The sequence below is a fragment of the Triticum dicoccoides genome, chromosome 4B (assembly GCF_002162155.2).
Source record: "Triticum dicoccoides isolate Atlit2015 ecotype Zavitan chromosome 4B, WEW_v2.0, whole genome shotgun sequence".
Taxonomy (NCBI): Eukaryota; Viridiplantae; Streptophyta; class Magnoliopsida; order Poales; family Poaceae; genus Triticum; species Triticum dicoccoides.
Window position 1 is genome coordinate 110,484,777 of NC_041387.1, and position 12,651 is coordinate 110,497,427.

Consider the following 12,651-nt stretch of genomic DNA (forward strand, 5'->3'; position numbering starts at 1 on the left):
GGGAAGCCGAGCCCGCGGCGACTAACCAAATGAGGTCAGTGCAGCCTAGCAGGTGGAAGAGGAGTGCGGCGCGAATCGAAACGCCGCCGCAAAGGTATGGTGCACCATTGTCCTTTAAGGGAAAGACTCCTGGGAGGTATATTAATGCTCATGATTCTTCCAGGAGAAAGAGCGCTCACCGGACTGAGTCCGGAGAGGGTGCCAACCAAACCTGGTCCGAAGGGGGAGGCAAGCGCAAGGCGCGAGCCAGATGCTCCTCCAATGGAGGATGCCGACAGGTTGTCCGCCACCAGGTCTGAGGTGGAGAACGCCATGAATCACAGGCGCCATCGGACAGTTCTTCGTGACGCGTGTTTTTCCCCAGAGGCGTTGAATGCCTTTAATGCGGGAGACGCGCACCTCTGTGCTGCTCAAGATGGTTTAACCAGAGCCTTGGAGTAGTATGTAAAATACATACGGGTGAGGAATTTTAATAGTTATATATGCCAGTAGCCCCCGAGACTTAAAATAGTTAAACTAACTGATTTAAGGATCATCTGTAATGCAGGATCTTACCGAGAAGAATACCCACCTGTCCCAGGAGCTTCAAGAATGCAAGGCCCAACTTGAGGCCGCACTAGCCGCTGTCGGGGGACCACGGAGACCCCCTCTGGTAATTCATGTTTTGAAAAGAGAAGTAATTTATGAAGTGCGGCGTGTGTGTATAGTCTGACAATAATATTGCAGAGGGTGCCGGACTAGATCCGGACAAGCAACAGCTGCTGCGCCAGTTGAAGGCCGGCAAGAGGGTACTTTTGAGGGTGCAGCAGGAGAGGAACAAACTCCAAGATGCCAACACCCAGCTGGGCGAAGAACTAAAAGATGTTCGGGTCCAGCTATATAACTCCGTAAAGGAGAATCGGCGGCTTCGTCGCGGCATTTATAGTAAGTGCTTGAGCAAACTCTTTTGAAAAGAAGAGTTCGGCGAGGAAGTCGATTGACAGAAATGTGTCTGTAGGTGTGCTCACGGGTCGTCCGACGGAGGAGATGCCTGGTTCCACGGGAGACCCTCTTCCCGAGCTGCTGCAACTACACGAACGTGTTCGGCAGGCGATGAGCGGTGTCGTTCAGGCCTTATGGCCTTCCATCTCCCTACCTGAGGGCCTTGGAGGGCTTGCTGAGAAGCTTCAGGGAGTACGGCGACGTCTCCGTCTGTGGAAGATATCGGCCTGCCGTCAAGGCGCCAGGGAGGCCTGGGCCATGGTGAAGACGTGGTACCCGAAGGCTGACCCAAACCACATGGCCGAGGTCGGACCTGTGGGGCCTGATGGGAAGGAGATCCCTATGAGCTTGATGTACGGCCAAGTAGAGTTGGCCGCGAAATATTCCCAACAGGACTGTAAATTAGACAGCCTATTAGATGGGATTGAAGAGGAGTACAATCAATCAGCTTGACGATGTAATTTTAAAAATGACATATAGAATGCCTTCTAGCCGGATTGTAGATCGTTTGTCTTTGCGGACCTTTTCGCTTCAACCTTGGGACCCAACAGTCCGGAGTGTGTCCGAACACCCTTACGGTTATAAAAGAACCGGGGCGTGCATGGAGACAAGGCGTAGGGGTCATAATTGCTTTATCAGACAAGTGCCCAACTAGCTATGTTATATTACATGGTTAGTAAGAAACATCTTCCAGGGAGAATAGTTTCGTTAAGGGTTCCTTTCCCTGGGAGGCATGCCCTAAAGTGCATGTCCGGACTGCGAAAATAGCAGAAAAAGCATCTGGGGGCAGATAAATAAGTAAGTAATAAATCATCTTTCAGGTCACCGACCGAATATTCCCTTAAGAACGCTAGCCTTCGGCTTCACCCAGTCTGAGGTACACATCCGGCTGACCCGGTAGTAACAATCGCAGAGGTGCTCCCTTTACCTCCTAGCCAAACAATCGGGAACGTAGGGGTAAGCACAGGAGCCAGGCAACCCGGCTTGGCCAAAACTTAAGTCATATCGATGCATATAATGGTGAGCAAAAGGTACATGCGGAAGGATGACACATGTGTTGGGCATGAAGCCCGTAGAAATAAGCTTCTGTTAAAGAAGCCCCCAGGTATAACGAGTGCGAGTAGCACATCGAGTGTGTGCGAACAAAGCGCAGATCAGGCCTCAAGGGGTTTGTACTGAAAGAGGGAGGAAAAAGGAGGGAAAACAAAGACAGCAAAAAAAATATGAAAGGTGGACAGAGGAAGGAGACGAACCCTGAGTCCGGCGCTAGGCGTAAAATCTTCGGAGACGGGCTGCGTTCCATGGGTTTGGCTCGAGTCGGTTGTCAGATGCGTTGCGTAGACGGTATGCACCGCCGGTAAGGACTTGGTCGATGATGAAGGGACCTTCCCATTTGGGCTTAAGTTTGTCCTTTTTCTTGTCCGGCAGGCGTAGAACTAGCTCGCCAACATTGTAAGTTTTGGCCCGGACTTCTCTGCTTTGATATCTTCGAGCCTGCTGTTGATAGAATGCGGAACGGGATTTTGCCACGTCGCGCTCCTCCTCCAAAGCATCCAAACTGTCCTGCCGATCCAACTCGGCTTCCCTTTCCTCGTACATGCACACGCGAGGTGAGTCATGAATTATATCGCAGGGCAAAACTGCCTCAGCGCCGTATACCATAAAAAATGGTGTGAATCTGGTTGTGCGGTTTGGCGTGGTCCACAGCCCCTAGAGTACGGAGTCGAGCTCCTCTACCCAGTGCGTGTTAGATTCCGTGAGGGACCGCACTAATCTGGGTTTGATGCCGCTCATGATTAGACCATTTGCTCGTTCCACTTGACCGTTAGTTTGAGGGTGGTAGACTGAAGTGTAGTCGAGCTTGATGCCCATGTTTTTGCACCAGAGTTTAACCTCGTCGGCCGTGAAATTCGTGCCGTTATCAGTGATGATGCTATGGGGGACGCCAAAACGGTGTACTACCCCAGATATGAAGTCTATCACAGGTCCGGATTCTGCTGTTTTAACCGGCTTGGCCTCTATCCATTTGGTGAATTTGTCCACCATGACCAATAAGTATTTGTGCTTGTGGGTTCCCCCTTTAAGGGGCCCAACCATGTCAAGCCCCCAGACCGCGAACGGCCAAGTGATGGGTATAGTTTTGAGGGCGGTGGGTGGCATGTGGCTCTGATTAGCAAAGAGCTGGCAACCGACGTATCGTTGGACTAAGTCCTGAGCATCTGCCCGGGCGGTCGGCCAATAAAATCCTGTATGGAAGGCCTTGCCTACAAGGGCCCGGGCGGCGGCGTGGTGCCCGCCAAGTCCGGCGTGAATTTCAGCCAGGAGATTTCGCCCTTCCTCTTCGGAGATACACCTTTGAAGGACTCCGGTTGTGCTTTTCTTATAAAGTTCTCCCTCATGGACCTTGTAGGCTTTAGATCGCCGAACTATGCAGCGGGCCTCATTTTGGTCTTTGGGAAGTTCCTGCCTGATTAAGTAGGTTAGGAATGGTTCCGTCCACGGGGCAATTACTGCCAGTATTTCGTGGGCTGAATCTGTTATTTCATTGGCTGAGCCACCGATTGTGTCAGAATGTTCTGTGTTAGGCGATGCAGTTGGTTCCGGATTGTTATTTCCAGACTCCTCTTCCCATAATACGGATGGCTTAAAGAGCCGCTCCAGGAAGATGTTTGGAGGGACGGCGTCGCGTTTTGCGCCGATGCATGCCAACACGTCTGCTGCCTCGTTATTATCCCGGGCTACATGGTGGAATTTGAGTCCTTCGAACCGGGTGACATTTTTAGGACGGCGTTACGGTAGGCTGCCATTTTCGGATCCTTGGCGTCAAAGTCTCCATTTACTTGGGATATTGCGAGGTTTGAATCTCCGAGCACCTCTAGGCGTTGAATACCCATGGAGATTGCCATCCGGAGGCCATGTAGAAGGGCCTCATATTCGGCTGCATTGTTGGAGTCCGTGTACATTATCTAAAGCACGTATTGGACTGTGTCTCCGGTTGGGGACATCAAGACGACGCCAGCCCCCAAGCCAGCCAACATTTTGGAGCCGTTGAAATGCATGATCCAATTGGAGTATGCACCGTACTCTTTAGGGAGTTCGGTTTCGGTCCATTCAGCGATGATGTCAGCCAAAACTTGCGATTTTATAGCTCACCATGGTTTGTAGGTTATGTCAAATGGTAAGAGCTCAATGGCCCATTTTGCAATCCTGCCCGTCGCGTCGCGATTGTTTATAATATCGTTGAGAGGTACTTCGGAGGCCACCGTTATGGAACACTCTTGAAAGTAGTGTCGCAGCTTCCGGGATGCCATGAACACCGCATACGCTATCTTTTGATAATGTGGCTAACGGGACTTGCATGGAGTTAAGACAGTGGACATGTAGTACACTGTTTTTGAAGAGGGAATTTGTGCCCTTCTGTTTCTCATTCGACGAGGAGTGTGGCACTGACAACTTGATGCGTTGCCGCGATGTATAATAACATAGGTTCGCCCAGGTTGGGCGCGGCTAGGACCGGATTTGTTGCCAATACGGTCTTAATTTCTTCGAGTCCAGCCGCGGCAGCATCCATTCGAAGTGTTCGGTGCGCCGGAGGAGTCGATAGAGGGGCAGTGCCTTTTCTCCCAAATGGGAGATGAAGCGGCTTAGAGACGCCACGCATCCAGTTAGTTTTTGTATTTGCTTGAGGTCTTTTGGGATATCCAATTGTGACAGAGTTCGGATCTTGGTTGGGTTTGCTTCAATTCCTCTACCGGATACAATGAAGCCCAAGAGCTTTCCGGCTGGTACGCCGAAAACACATTTTTCCGGGTTGAGCTTAATGTCATATGCTCGGAGGTTGTCGAATGTCACCCTCAAGTTGTCTACTAGAGTTTCGACGTGTTTGGTCTTGACGACCACATCGTCTACGTATGCCTCTACCGTCTTGCCTATCTGGGTAGCCAGACATGTCTGAATCATGCGCTGATATGTTGCGCCGGCGTTCTTGAGTCTGAAGGGCATTGTGTTGAAGCAGAATGGTCCGTATGGAGTAATGAATGCCGTTGTGGCCTAGTCTTTTTCTGCCATCTTGATTTGATGGTATCCGGAGTATGCGTCGAGGAAGCACAATGAATCGTGCCCTGCGGTAGCATCGATGATTTGGTCGATGCGAGGGAGAGGGAAAGGGTCCTTTGGACAGGCCTTGTTAAGGTCTTTGAAATCGACACAAAGGCGTCAGGATTTGTCCGTTTTGGGTACCATTACCAGGTTGGCTAGCCAGTCCGGATGTTTTATATCTCTGATGAATCCGGCTTCTAAGAGCTTGGCTAGCTCCTCTCCCATTGCCTGTCTTTTGGGTTTGGAAAATCGCCGAAGAGCCTGTTTGACTGGCTTAAATACTTTTAGGATATTTAGGCTGTGCTCTGCCAGCCTGCGTGGGATTCCTGGCATGTCTGAAGGGTGCTAGGCGAAAATGTCCCAATTTTCCAAAGGAATTCTCGTAGTGCGGTTTCTACATCAGGATTTAATTGTGCCCCAATGGAGGCCGTCTTTGTGGGGTCCGTTGGATGGACCTGGAATTTGACTATTTCGTCTGCTGGTTTAAAAGAGGTGGACTTAGACCTCTTATCGAGTATCACATCGTCCCTATCCACCATGGAGCGCAGCGCAGTGAGTTCTTCTGCCGCTAGGGCTTCGGATAATGCCTCTAGGGCCAGTGCGGCTGTCTTATTTTCAGCGCGGAGCGCTATATTTGGATCACTGACGAGAGTGATTATTCCATTGGGCCCGGGCATTTTGAGCTTCATGTACCCGTAATGGGGTATAGCTTGGAAGATTATGAATGCCTCTCGCCCTAACAAGGCGTGATATCCATTGCCGAATGGGGCCACTTGGAACGTGACCTCTTCGGACTTGTAGTTGTCCGGCGAGCCGAACACTACGTCTAGTGTGATTTTTCCTGTGCAGCGTACTTCTCGACTAGGGATTATTCCCCTGAAGGTTGTGCTGCTTCGCTCAATGCGCCTCCAGTCAATTTCCATTTTCTTAAGGGTTTCCTCGTAGATGAGGTTTAATCCGCTGCCGCCATCCATGAGTACCTTGGTAAGACGAAAGCCGTCCACTATCGGACTGAGGACCAATGTGGCTGGTGCTCGAGCTGTTCGGAATTTAGGTTCATCGCTGGCATTGAAGGTGATAGTCGTGTCACTCCATGGATTTGTTGTTGCTACTTGGTAGACCTCGGCAAGGCTGCGGATTGTACTCTTCCGCATGTTATTTGATGCGAAAGTATCGAAGACTGTTAATACCGTACTGGTACTGCTGGGCTGGTTGCCCAGGGCTAGAAAGCCTTCTCCACTTTTGGCCACCTGCCATAGTATCCAACATGCTCGAAGGCTATGTGTTGGAGTGGCGCCCTCCGTACTGTGGATTTTGCAGGGTCCATTGAGCCATCCCTCCAGTACGGTTCCGTGCCCTCTAGGGGTTTTTTGCTTTTTGGTTTTTAATCTAGGTGCTTGAGTATGACGCACCCTTTTATTTCGGACTGCGGTTGTATTCAGGGCCGGATTGTCCCAAAACCTAGTTTCGGTTTTCCAGGCACTCTCCATCGCACAGTATTTTTGTACAATGGTCGCTAGGTCGGCGAAGCGTGTAACTTCGCGACGACTTATGGCGTTTATGATTCCCTTGTCCGTGCAATTGTTGCAGAAAATTGAAATCGCGCTTTCTTCACGGCAGTCCTTTATCCTATTTATAACCAGGATGAATTTGGCCCAGTAATGATGTACTATTTCATCAAGCTCTTGTCGTATTTGAGATAGATCGCTTATGTTTGGGTGGGCGGGTGGAATTAAGTTCGGAACCCCGCCCGATCTGAGGCTCAAAGGCCAAGAAGTTTCCGGATTTGGAAGCCTAGTTTGTTGGATGCTTTCCAACGAATCTGGTCCGATACTTGACTTTAGGTTCAGTATTTGATTGACGTCCGTCCCTCCGCGGGAATCCGGCATGGAGGGATCGGGAATCCGGACATAGCTGGTTTTTAACGTAGAAAAAGAGTCGCCGCATTGTTCCTCTACCACAACAACGTGGTGGGTAGCCTGGGGAGAGTTAATTTCTCTCAGATCGGTTTTAAGTCCAATCTGATCGTAGTCTGTAGCGACTCCCAGGGCGGCGATGTGATCCAAGAGCTCGTTTACGGAGGAGAGCTCTATCGGATCTAGCTGCTCGGCAAATTCCAAGCTGACGTGAAGATTTCTTTTGATGACCTGAGAGGTCATCGTCGGAGCGGTGGCTGAACAGGCGGTCATAAGAAAATGACCTAGCCGGATAGTTTGGCCGGTGGCCAAAGCTCCCTTGACGACGACGCCGTCTTTAAAGACGGGAAAAGGCATCCTTCCTGATTGCGACGGCACAGAGGAACTCTTAATGAAAGCACCAATGTCGGTGTCAAAACCGGCGGATCTCGGGTAGGGGGTCCCGAACTATGCGTCTAGGCTGATGGTAACAGGAGACAAGGGACACGATGTTTTACCCAGGTTTGGGCCCTCTTGATGGAGGTAAAACCCTACGTCCTGCTTGATTAATATTGATGATGTGTGTTACAAGAGTAGATCCACCACGAGATCAAGGAGGCTAAACCCTAGAAGCTAGCCTATGGTATGATTGTTGTTCGTCCTACAGACTAAAGGCATCCAGTTTATATAGACACTGGAGAGGGCTAGGGTTACACAGAGTCGGTTACAATGGTAGGAGATCTACATATCCGTATTGCCAAGCTTGCCTTCCACACCAAGGAAAGTCCCATCCGGACACGGGACGAAGTCTTGAATCTTGTATCTTCATAGTCTTGGAGTCCGTCTGATGATGATAGTTCGGCTATCCGGACACCCCCCAGTCCAGGACTCCCTCAGCAGCCTTCTCTTTCCTTGCCTTCTCCTTCTTCTCTTGAGCTTGCACTGATGATGGTTCATTCTCAGTAATGACAACTTGATTGTCCTCAAAGTCTGGATAAAGAGCAAAATGTTCCTTATCCAACAGATATTTGCCTGTGCCCATCTTTGAGTTTATCAACTCCTGAATCTGTGGGGCATATCCACAACTTCTCTTCTGGTCAGCTGCAGTCCTCTTAATGGTCTCAACCATAAGGCTCGTGACTTTGAATTTCTGTGGCACATCAAATATATGCAGCAAGTTGATAGCATGTCCTCTAATCATGTTGTGGTCACCTGACTTGGGCAAAAGAGTGTGCCTTAGGATCCAGTTGATCGTAGGCAGCCCTGACAGAAGAAAGTGGACTGATCCAAATGAGAAACTCTCAAGAACTTTGTCTGAGATCTCCTTGTACATATGTGACATAGTATTGTGTCCCATTTTCTTCTTAGCATAGACATCCAAGTCATCTTCACTCTCCTTGGGGGCATTGATCAGGCTAGCCCATTCTTCTATGGTTGACTGGTACCTCGTACCTTCTGACATCCACACTATCCTGCCATCTGGAAAGAAGTGTGATGTGGAGTAGAATTGCATAATGAGTTCATCATTCCAGTTGGTGAGCTTCTGCCCAACAAAATCTGCAACTCCACAAGCTTCAAAACTGTCATATACTCCACGATAGTGTTCCTCATTCTCCTTCATGTAGGTCCAGTCAACCCACCTCATATCACGCACTATGGGCTTCTTGTCCAACAAGATTGTCTCATTGAAGTCCTGTTGTTCCTTTGTATGGAACCTGTAATCAACAACAGTCCTTCTCCTGGTGGCATATGGATCTGTCATCCTCCATAGCCTCAACCCTGAGTCTCTCCTGATTTTCATGTCCTCAGCCACAGGATGAGCATCATTGTGGTCTGGAATCTTCGGCTTTAGCTTCCTCAGGACTTGTCCCTCATCCTCTTCATCATCAGCAACTTCAGGCACTGGGGCCTTGTTCTTCTCAGCAGCTGGAATATTCCTGGTATTCCTCTTGGGTGCATTCTTGGGCTTGGGGGCAGCTTTGGGTGCTTCTTTGGGCTTTGATGTTGCAGCCCCTGATCTTATAGCATCACCCATAAGCTTCTATGTCTTGGGTGCTGGTGCAGCAACCTCTTCTTCCTCTTCCATCATGGAAGGTTGACCAACAACTCTGGCCATGGTCTTCTTGACCCTTTCCTTCCTTTTATTTCCTTCTGCAGCTGGCTCTTTGGGATCAGGCTTTTCAGGTACTTGAGTTGATGCTCTGGCTTTGGACATTGGCTATCTTCCTGCTGGCCTTTTGATCTTCATGCCTGGCTTTACTGCAGTTGAGCTGTGCACCTTTTTGAGCTCTACCTTCTTGGAAGTAGCCTCATCTTCAACAGCCACATAATCCTCATCCTCAGAGTCTGAGGTTCTCTTCCTTCTTGCTCTTGTGGCTGCTTTGGGCAAATTGCTTGGAGTGCTTTTGCTCCCATCATCTGAGCTGCTAGAGGGAGTAGTCCCCTCACTCATGTGAATCTGTTCTGCTAACTTGTTCTGACTATCACTTTGGTCCGACATACTGCAAATCACTGACTGCTGACCCTGTGAATAGTTATAGATGAGATAGAATGGATGAGCATCACAAAATGCAGAGATTTTTGCAAATGAATGATTCAAAAACTTAGTTTTAGTTTCCACAGAAAGCATTTTGGATCTACCGACTTTCAAACTCGGTGATACCGAAGCAGTTTTGGAACCTAAACTAGTGAACTCGGTCAGACTGAGTCACAGTTTGGTGGCACCGAGACTGCTAGGGTTTCACAAAGTTCTAAAATCGGTCACACCGATTTGTAATTCTCGGTCAGACCGAGAGTTACTAGTGCAATGGCGTTAGCCAAATCGGTGGGACCAAGTTTTTCAACTCGGTGGGTCCGAGATGGTTTCGGCGGAAACCTAACCCTAAATTCTTAAATCACATCTATTCTAAGGATCATATTGACTAGATAGGAGTGTTTCAATCGTGGTAAGATACATGATGAACACAATGTGCTAGGAATCGGACGAAGATAGCACTGTGATCGAGTCCATACCCTAGCTCGGCGATGAACTCGCTATGGCGGCAACGGCAGGGTGAAATCCGTTGACGGCGGTGGAGACCAGCGACAGGAGGCGGCTGGCGACGAGGAGACGATCCGGAGACCCTGGAGGCAGAGTGAGCAATGCGCGGGCGAAAGGGTTTGGAGGAATTTCCAAATTTTTTCCCGTGACTATATATAGCACGACCTTGTCGGTGTGACTGAGTGGAACAACTCGGTGACACCGAGATGCATAACTGTAAACAGTTACTGCAACTCGGTGGGACCGAAAAGTTCAAATCGGTTGCACCGAGATTGAAATCCTAGATCGACTTAGTGATCTTGGTGGGACCAAAATCGAGGAATCGGTCAGACCGAGAATCACAAAGAAGTTTTGGAAGTTTAAGTCTCTGACGAATCAGGGACTCCGAGTGCTCCTCACACAGAGTGGTTCGAATCTGACTTGATCAAATTTCGTGATGTAGCATGAATAGAGTTTGAGACGAGAAAAGCATAGATAGCTAGAGAAGGTTCTTAGGCATTCTTGTCCATCCACTTGGCCACAGAAAAAGAAACCAATCAATCAAAGCAACAAGTGGATGTCCTCGAATGAGTAGAATATGCATCCAACATGCTCACACAATAAATGACAAATGAAATATGTGGCAAAGCATGCACAACCAATTCTAGCATCTATCAAACAATTGGCGATGACTAGGTCATCTATATATGAGTATATTGACTTAGGAGTCAAATGAGAACATTTGATCATAGGTCATACTCATCGTTTAAGCTCAAGTGGGGTTACCACTTTTACATAATGCATTGATGTGTTCACACCATTAGAGTTGCTTTGACTCAATTCTTAGAGTTAAGCTCCCCCTAGATGTGAGATCCCCTTTTAGAGGAATGAACTAACCTCGGGTTTTATCGATGATGACTTCATGTAGGTGTTGAAGATGTGAATGCTCAATGTTGATGTAGATCATTTGGAGCAATCCTTTGGAGTGAGTTGCACTTTCAACATACCTACATGGGTTAGTCCCACAAGGAACAAACAAGAATATCCATAGACATAGAGTGATGCACACAAAAGATGATGTCCATGAAATCATTAGGTTACCTTGTCCATTGCATTACCAACATGAGGGTTTATGACTCCTTGAACTAGTGCAAGATGTGGAAGTTGATTGCACTTGTTCTTGCCATAATGATATGAGTGAAGAATGTTGGCGGAGTCACCCTCAAGAACTCTCTAGTTCTTCTTCTTCGGGATCCACATCATCTTGATGGGAATCCTTGGAGTTGTAGTTGTACTTGATGAAGTAGAACTTGACGTAGTCTTGGGAACCCACTTGACCAAGGCCTTGGGTGCTTCTTCAAATGCATCAATCTCCTCTTGAAGCTTGGCCTTGCCTTTGTTCTTGTGGTCTTGTGGTGGAAGATCATCTTGCGTTTGTGTTCCCTTTGGACCTTTGGCCATGAAGCATCTTCCAATTCCTTCATTTGGTGAGTCAAATATGTCGTAGGAGTTGGTGGACACAAGTGCTAGACCGGCAACACCTTCATCTTGAGTATATTCGGAGTCGGAGTGATAGCTTCTCTTGGAGTGATGGTCGGAGTCGGAGCCGGATACCCTTCACCAACATGAGCCTGATGTCTTCGTTTTGTGTAGCTCCATGATGACTTGTCCTTCTTTTCTGAATCCTTGCTTCTCTTTGAGGGTCTTCGTTCATAACGATCATCTCTACTCCTTCTCTCTCTTGGTGGTGATTCTTCTCTTCAACTTCTTCTTTTAGGAGAATCTTCTCTTCTTTTGTAGGGTGTCGTACACTCATTGGAATATTGTCCGGGTCTCCCACAATTGTAGCAATTGCACTCTCGACTAGAAGATCTTTTGTCATTGTATGACCTTGACTTGGAGCTTCTTTCTTTGCTTCTACTCTTGTAGAATTTGTTGAAGTTCTTCACCATTAAGCTCAATTCTTCATTGAAGGTTTCTTTCTCACTTGATGATGTGGTGGCTTCACATGAGGCTTTGTAAGCACCACTTGACTTGTTGTGAAGTTCTTCCTTATCCTTAAGTGACATCTCATGAGCAACAATCCTTCCAATGACTTCCGTTGGCTTGAGATCTTTGTAGTTTGGCATCATTTGGATCAATGTGCACACGGTATCATACTTTCCATCCAATGCCCTTAGGATCTTCTTGATGATGAATCTGTCGGTCATCTCTTCACTCCCTAAACGGCAATCTCATTTGTGATAAGAGCAAGCCTAGAGTACATTTCAGCGACACCTTCACCATCCTTCATTTTGAACTTGTCAAGCTGACTTTGGAGCACATCCAACTTGGATTCCTTGACGGAGTCGGTACCTTCATGCATATCAATCAAAGTGTCCCAAATTTCCTTTGCATTCTCAAGACGACTGATTTTGTTGAATTCTTCGGGGCACAATCCGTTGAAGATGATATCACAACCTTGAGCGTTGTATTGCAGCATCTTCAATTCTTCCTCATTAGCTTCATGGTTCGGCTCTCTCCCATCAAAGAATTCACCTTGCAAGCCAATACAATAATAGCCCAAATGGCGGGGTTATGTCCGAGAATATGCATTTTCATCTTATGTTTCCAACTAGCAAAATCAGTGCCATCAAAGTAAGGACCTCTACGGTGATA